A 10,945-nucleotide genomic window follows, 5' to 3' on the forward strand; every position below is an offset into this window, starting at 1 on the left:
CTGCGGAGGTGAAGTTTTGCACGTTCCTGTAAACTTTAACTCCTCCTGCTGAAACGGGATTGGAAAGTTTAAAGCCCAACCCCCCCTTCAGAGCCCCTCCCCCCGGAGCAACACAAACACACAAACACAAAACACACAAATACACAAACACACAAACACTGAGAGGCTTTATTATTAAAATGATCTCAGTCTGAGCCTCGGTTGTGTGTGTGTGTGTGTGTGTGTGTTGTGTGTGTGTGTGTGTGTGTGTGTGTGTGTGTGTGTGTGTGTGTGTTGTGTTTGTTCTTGTGTCATTTGTAGTTTTATATTTTCCAACTTTCCAAAACTAAAAACTGTCAAACAATGACTCAGCAAAACAGGAATAACCAGAACTAAACCAGGACTAAACCAGAACTAAACCAGGACTAAACCAGGTCTAAACCAGGTCTAAACCTGGACTAAACCAGGACTAAACCAGGTCTAAACCTGGACTAAACCAGGACTAAACCAGAACTAAACCAGGTCTAAACCAGGTCTAAACCAGGTCTAAACCTGGACTAAACCAGGACTAAACCAGGACTAAACCAGGTCTAAACCAGGTCTAAACCTGGACTAAACCAGGACTAAACCAGAACTAAACCAGGTCTAAACCAGGTCTAACCAGGTCTAAACCTGGACTAAACCAGGACTTAAACCAGGACTAAACCAGGTCTAAACCAGGACTAAACCAGGGTCTAAACCAGGTCTAAACCAGGTCTAAACCTGGACTAAACCAGGACTAAACCAGGACTAAACCAGGACTAAACCAGGTCTAAACCTGGACTAAACCAGGGGACTAAACCAGGACTAAACCAGGACTAAACCAGGTCTAACTGGACTAAACAGGACTAAACCAGGACTAAACCAGGTCTAAACCAGGTCTCTAAACCAGGTCTAAACCAGGTCTAACCAGGTCTAAACCAGGTCTAAACCAGGTCTAAACCAGGTCTAAACCAGGTCAAACCAGGACTAAACCAGGTCTAAACAGGACTAAACCAGGTCTCAAGGTCTAAACCAGGTCTAAACCAGGTCTAAACCAGGTCTAAACCAGGTCTAAACCAGGACTAAACCAGGTCTAAACCAGGTCTAAACCAGGTCTAAACCTGGACTAAACCAGGACTAAACCAGGTCTAAACCAGGTCTAAACCAGGTCTAAACTGGACTAAACCAGGACTAAACCAGGACTAAAACAGGTCTAAACCAGGTCTAAACCAGGTCTAAACCAGGTCTAAACCAGGTCTAAACACTGGACTAAACCAGAACTAAACCAGGACTAAACCAGGTCTAAACCTGGACTAAACCAGGACTAAACAGGACTAAACCAGGACTAAACCAGGTCTAAAAACTAAACCAGGACTAAACCAGGACTAAACCAGGACTAAACCAGGTCTAAACCAGGACTAACCAAGTCTAAACCAGGACTAAACCAGGTCTAAAGGTCTAAACCAGGACTACCAGGACTAAACCAGGTCTAAACCAGGACTAAACCAGGTCTAAACCAGGTCTAAACCAGGTCTAAACCAGGACTAAACCAGGTCTAAAACCAGGTCTAAACCAGGTCTAAACCAGGTCTAAACCAGGACTAAACCAGGTCTAAACCAGGTCTAAACCAGGTCTAAACCAGGTCTAAACCAGGTCTAAACCAGGACTAAACCAGGTCTAAACCAGGTCTAAACCAGGTCTAAAACCAGACTACTAAACCAGGACTAAACCAGGACTAAAACCAGGACTAAACCAGGTCTAAACCAGGACTAAAAACCAGGACTAAACCAGGACTAAACCAGGACTAAACCAGGTCTAAACCTGGACTAAACCAGGACTAAACCAGGACTAAACAGGTCTAAACCAGGTCTAAACCAGGTCTAAACCAGGACTAAACCAGGACTAAACCAGGACTAAACCAGGTCTAAACCAGGTCTAAACCAGGACTAAAACCAGGGTCTAAACCAGGTCTAAAACCAGGTCTAAACCAGGTCTAAACCTAGACTAAACCAGGTCTAAACCAGGACTAAACCAGGTCTAAACCAGGTCTAAACCAGGTCTAAACCTGGACTAAACCTGGACTAAACCAGGACTAAACCAGGACTAAACCAGGTCTAAACCAGGTCTAAACCAGGTCTAAACCAGGACTAAACCAGGACTAAACCAGGACTAAACCAGGACTAAACCTGGACTAAAACCAGGTCTAAACCAGGTCTAAACCAGGACTAAACCAGGACTAAACCAGGTCTAAACCAGGACTAAACCAGGTCTAAACCAGGACTAAACCTGGACTAAACCAGGACTAAACCTGGACTAAACCTGGACTAAACCAGGTCTAAACCAGGTCTAAACCAGGACTAAACCAGGACTAAACCAGGACTAAACCAGGTCTAAACCAGGACTAAACCTGGACTAAACTAGGACTAAATCAGGACTAAACCTGGACTAAACCAGGTCTAAACCAGGTTTAAACCAGGACTAAACCAGGTCTAAACCAGGTCTAAACCAGGACTAAACCAGGTCTAAACCAGGACTAAACCAGGTCTAAACCAGGACTAAACCAGGTCTAAACCAGGTCTGTCACAGTTTTTGTCTGGTCTGATCCTGTCGTCAGTAAACAGGAGCATAAATCTTCATTTGTTTTGTCTGAAAAACACAAAACACAAAACTGAAAACTGCAGAGTCAGAAAATTCCTCAGGTCAAGACTTTTTTATTTACACCAAACGTCTGAGTCCAGGAGTGTCCCCGAGTACACAACTACAACTACTACAACTACTACAACTACTACAACTACTACAACTACACAACTACAACACAACTACACAACTACAACTACTACTACACAACTACAACACAACTACAACTACACAACTACAACTACAACTACAACTACACAACTACTACAACTACAACACAACTACACAACTACAACTACTACAACTACAACACTACAACAACTACAACAACAACTACAACTACACTACTACTACACAACTACACAACTACTACACAACTACAACTACTACTACACAACTACAACTACTACTACAACAACTACACAACAACTACACAACTACAACTACTACTACACAACTACACAACTACTACAAACTACTACTACTACTACACAACTCAAACTACTACTACACAACTCAAACTACTACTACTACACAACTCAAACTACTACTACACAACAAACTACTACTACACAACACTACAACACAACTACAACACAACTACAACTACTACTACACAACAACAACACAACTACTACTACACAACTCAAACTACTACTACAAACTCAAACTACTACTAACACAACTACACTAACTACTACTACACAACTCAAACTACTACTACAAACTACACAACTACAAAACTACTACTACTACACAACTACACAACACAACTACAACACAACTCAAACTACTACTACACAACTACAACACAACACAACTACAAACACTCAAACTAACTACTACAACTACACAACTCAACACAACTCAAAACTACTACTACACAACAAACTACTACAACAACAACTACACAACTACTACAACTACACAACTCAAACTACTAACTACACAACACACTACACTAACTACAAACAACTCAAACTACTACTACAACTACTACTACAACTACAAACTACTACTACTACACAACTCAACTACTACACAACTACTACACAACTACAACTACACACTACTACACAACTCAAACTAACTACTACAACAACTCAAACTACTACTACACAACTACAACTACACAACTACTACACAACTCAAACTACTACTACACAACTCAAACTACTACACAACTCAAACTACACAACTACTACACAACTACAACTACACACTAACTACTACACTACAAACTACACAACTACACACTACTACAACTACTACTACACTACAACTACAACTACTAACTACACAACTACACACTACTACACAACTACTACACAACTCAACAAACTACAAACTACTACAACTACAACTACAACTACAAACACTAACTACAAACTACTACTACACAACTACAAAACTACAACTACACAACTACAACTACACAACTCACACACTCAAACTACTACTACACAACTCAAACTACTACTACACAACTACAACACAACTACAACAACACAACTACAACTACACAACTCAAACTACTACAACACAACTACAACTACAACACAACTACAACTACTACTACTACAACTACAACTACAACTAAACTACTACTACAACTACACAACTACACAAACTACTACACAACTACACTACTACAACTACAACTACTACACAAACTCAAACTACTACTACACAACTACACAACTACTACACAACTCAAACTACTACAACACAACTACACAACTACTAACTACTACTACACAACACAACTACACAACTACTACTCAAACTACAAACTACACACAACTCAAACTACTACAACACAACTACAACACAAACTCAAAACTACTACACAACAACTCAACTCAACTACTACAACACAACTACAACACAACTCAAACTACTACAACACAACTCAAACTACTACTACACAACTACAACACAACTCAAACTACTACAACTACAACACAACTACACAACTACTACTACAACAACACAAACTACACTCAAACTACTAACACTACACAACTACACAACAAACTAAACTACTACAACAAACAACTACAACAACACAACTCAAACTACTACAACACAACTCAAACTACTACAACACAACTACACACTACAACTACTACAACACAACTACAAACACAACTCAAACTACTACAACTAAAACACAACTACAACTCAACACAACTCAAACACTCAAACAACAACAACAACTACACACACAACTAACAACTCAAACACTACAACAACACAACTACAAACACAACTACAACAACTACTACAACACAACTACAACTACACAACTACAACAACTACTACAACACAACTACAACTACTAACAACTACACAACTACAACACAACTACACAATCAACATCTGATCAAACTACTACAACACACTACACAACTACTACAACACAACTTACTACACAACTACAACTACTACACAACTCACTGATCAAACACAACTACAACACAACTACAACTACAACTACACAACTACACAACTCAACATCTGATCAAACACAACTACAACACAACTACCACAACTACAACTACACAACTACACAACTCAACATCTGATCAAACACAACTACAACACAACTACAAACAACTACAACTACACAACAACTACTACAACAACTCAACATCTGATCAAACTACTACAACACAACTACAACAACACAACTACAACACAACTACTACAACACGTCTACAACTCAACATCTGATCAAACACAACTACAACTACAACTACAACTACAACACAACTACAACTACACAACTACAACAACTACAACACAACTACAACACAACTACAACACAACTACAACTACACAACTACAACAACTACAACACACAACTACAACTACACAACTCAACATCTGATCAAACACAACTACAACACAACTACAACTACAACACAACTACAACAACTACAACTACACAACTCAACATCTGATCAAACTACTACAACACAACTACTACAACACAACTACAACTACACAACTACAACACAACTACAACTACACAACTCAACATCTGATCAAACTACTACAACACAACTACACAAACTACTACAACACAACTACAACTACAACAACTACTACAACACAACTACAACTACACAACACACAACTCAACATCTGATCAAACACAACTACAACTACAACACAACTACAACTATTACTACAACAACTACTACAACAACACAACTACACATCTGATCAAACACAACTACAACTACAACACAACTACAACTACAACTACACTACTACTACTACAACAACTCAACATCTGATCAAACTACTACACACAACTACAACTACAACAACACAACACAACAACACAACTACAACAACGTCTACAACTCAACATCTGATCAAACACAACTACTACAACACAACTACAACTACACAACAACACAACTACAACACAACTACAACTACACAACTACAACATCTGACAACACACAACAACTACTACAACACAACTACTACAACAACTACTACTAAACAAACACAACTACAACACAACTACACAACTACTACACACACAACTACACAACTACACAAACAACTACAACAACTACAACTAACACAACTACAACTGATCAAACACAACTACAACAACACAACTACAACACAACTCAAACTACTACAACACAACTCAAACTACTACTAACACAACTACAACACAACTCAAACTACTACAACACAACTACAACACAACTACACAACTACACAACTCAAACTACTACAACACAACTACACAAACTACTACAACACAACTCAAACTACTACAACACAACTCAACTACTACACAAACTCAAACTACAACTACAACACAACTCAAACTACTACTACACAACTACAACACAACTCAAACTACTACAACACAACTACAACACAACTCAAACTACTACAACACAACTACAACTACACAACTACTACAACACAACTACACAACTACTACAACACAACTACTACTACACAACTACAACAACTACTACAACACAACTACACAACTCAACATCTGATCAAACTACTACAACACAACTACACAACTACTACAACACAACTACTACTACACAACTACAACTACTACACAACTCAACATCTGATCAAACACAACTACAACACAACTACAACTACACAACTCAACATCTGATCAAACACAACTACAACACAACTACAACTACACAACTACTACTACAACAACTCAACATCTGATCAAACTACTACAACACAACTACAACTACAACAACACAACTACACAACTACAACAACATAACTACAACAACTACAACACGTCTACAACTCAACATCTGATCAAACACAACTACAACTACAACACAAACAACACAACTACAACACAACTACAACAACAACTACAACACAACTACAACAACAACTACAACTACAATAACTACAACACAACTACAACACAACTCAACATCTGATCAAACACAACTACAACTACAACTACAACACAACTACAACAACTACAACTACACAACTCAACATCTGATCAAACTACTACAACACAACTACTACTACTACTACAACACAACTACAACTACACACTACTACAACACAACTACAACACAACTACAAACACAACTCAACATCTGATCAAACTACTACAACACAACTACACAACTACTACAACACAACTACAACTACAACAACTACTACAACACAACTACAACTACACAACTACACAACTCAACATCTGATCAAACACAACTACAACTACAACACAACTACAACTACTACTACAACAACTACTACAACAACACAACTCGACATCTGATCAAACACAACTACAAACACAACTACAACTACACAACTACTACTACAACAACTCAACATCTGATCAACTACACAACTACAACACACAACTACAACTACAACACACAACTAACAAACAACACAACTACTACAACACGTCTACAACTCAACATCTGATCAAACACAACTACAACACAACTACAACTACACAACACACACAACTACAACACAACTACAACTACACAACTACTACAACACAACTACAACTACAACAACTACTACAACACAACTACAACACAAGTACAACAACTACTTACAACACAACTACAACAACTACTACAACAACACAATCTACAACAACACAACTCAACAATCTGATCAAACTACTACAACACAACTACAACTACACAACTACTACAAACAACTACAACTACAACTACACAACTCAACATCTGATCAAACTACTACAACACAACTACAACACAACTACAACAACAACTACAACAACTACAACTACAACACACTACTACAACAACTACTACAACACAACTACAACAACTACAACAACAACAACAACTACAACACACAACTCAACTCAACATCTGATCAAACTACTACAACACAACTACAACTACACAACTACTACAACACAACTACAACTACACAACTACTACAACTACTACACAACTACAACTACACAACTCAACATCTGATCAAACACAACTACAACACAACTACAACACAACTACAACTACACAACTCAACATCTGATCAAACTACTACAACACAACTACAACTACTACTACTACTACAAACACAACTACTACTACAACACAACTACACAACTACAACAACTACTACTACAAACACACAACTACTACAACAACTACTAACAACACAACTACAACTACAACAAACAACAACAACACTACAACAACACAACTACAACTACACAACTACAACAACTACAACAACACGTCTACAACTACAACAACTACAACACAACTACAACTACACAACTCAACATCTGATCAAACTACTACAACACAACTACAACAACTACTACAACACAACTACAACACAACTACAACAACTACTACAACAACACATCTACAACAACACAACTCAACATCTGATCAAACTACTACAACACAACTACAACTACACAACTACAACTACACAACTACTACTACTACTACAACACAACTACAACTACACAACTACTACAACTACAACTACACAACTCAACATCTGATCAAACTACTACAACACAACTACAACAACTACTACAACACAACTACTACAACTACAACAACTACAACAACTACTACAACACAACTACAACTACAACAACACAACTACAACAACACAACTACTACAACAACACAACTACAACAACACAACTAAACAACACAACTACAACTACACAACTACAACACAACTACAACAACACATCTACAACTACACAACTAGAACAACAACTACTACTACAACAACACCAAACTACAACACATCTACAACTACACAACTAGAACAACACAACTACAACAACACAACTAGAACACAACTACAACTACTACAACACAACTACAACACATCTACAACTACACAACTAGAACAACACAACTACAACAACACAACTACAACACATCTACAACTACACAACTAGAACAACACAACTACAACAACACAACAACAACAACTACAACTACAACAACTACAAACAACAACAACAACACACTCTACAACTACACAACTAGAAACAACACAACACAACTACACAACTACACAACTACACAACTACAACACAACTACAACTAACAACTACAACAACACAATACAACTACAACTACTACAACTACACAACACAACAACTACAACTACAACTACACAACTACACAACTACAACACAACTACAACTACACAACTAACTACAACACAACTACAACTACACAACTACAACTACAACTACACAACTAACAACTACAACAACAACTAGAACAACACAACTACTACTACAACAACACAACTACAACACATCTACAACTACACAACTAGAACAACACAACTACAACACATCTACAACAACACAACTACAACAACACAACTACAACAACACAACTACAACAACTACTACAACACATCTACAACTACACAACTAGAACAACACAACTACAACTACACATCTACAACTACACAACTACAACAACACAACAACAACTACTACTACAACAACTACTACTACAACACAACTACACACAACTACAACAACTACAACAACACAACTACAACAACTACAACTACACAACTACAACAACACATCTACAACTACACAACTACACAACTACAACAACACAACTACAACAACACATCTACAACTACACAACTACAACAACACAACTACAACTACACAACTACAACAACACAACTACAACAACACAACTACAACAACACAACACAACTACAACAACTACAACTACACAACTACAACAACTACAACTACAACAACAACAACTACAACTACACAACTACTACAACTACACAACTACACAACACACAACTACAACTACACAACTACAACAACAACAACTACAACTACACACTACAACAACAACTACAACTACAACTACAACTACAACTACAACTACAACAAACACAACTACACAACTACAACAACAACTACAACTACACAACTACAAAACACAACACAACTACAACTACAACTACACAACTACAACAACACAACTACAACAACTACAACTACAACTACACAACTACACAACTACAACACTACTACTACAACAACTACAACAACACAACAACTACACAACTACAACAACAATACTACAACTCAACTACAACACTACAACTACACAACTACATCTACAACACAACTACAACAACTACAACTACAACTACAACACATCTACAACTACACAACTACAACAACACAACTACAACTACACAACTACAACAACACATCTACAACTACACAACTACAACAACACATCTACAACTACAAACACACAACTACAACTACACAACTACAACACAACTACTACAACACATCTACAACTACACAACTACAACAACACAACTACAACTACAACTACACAACTACAACAACTAAAACACACAACACAACTACAACACAATAACAGAACTAATGCACAACTGAACTAAATGAGTTTGAGTTGTTTTGTTGTGTGTTCTTTGAGGTGTGTTGTTGTGTTGTCGTGCATTAGTTGTGTTGTTGTTGTTGTGTTTGTTTTAGTTCAGTTGTGCATTAGTTGCACAACAACACAACTCAAACACCCAACAACACTCATGCCAGAGTTAAATGTCCCATATCACTCTGCACTCTGATTTAGTCCTGGTTTAGACCTGGTTTAGTTCTAGTTTAGTCCTGGTTTAGACCTGGTTTATTCCTGGTTTAGACCTGGTTTAGTCCTGGTTTAGACCTGGTTTAGTTCTAGTTTAGTCCTGGTTTAGTCCTGGTTTATTCCTGGTT

This window comes from Boleophthalmus pectinirostris, unplaced genomic scaffold, assembly GCF_026225935.1.
Source record: "Boleophthalmus pectinirostris isolate CB_2022bp ecotype Guang Dong unplaced genomic scaffold, ASM2622593v1 HiC_scaffold_10, whole genome shotgun sequence".
In the NCBI taxonomy this organism is placed as follows: Eukaryota; Metazoa; Chordata; class Actinopteri; order Gobiiformes; family Gobiidae; genus Boleophthalmus; species Boleophthalmus pectinirostris.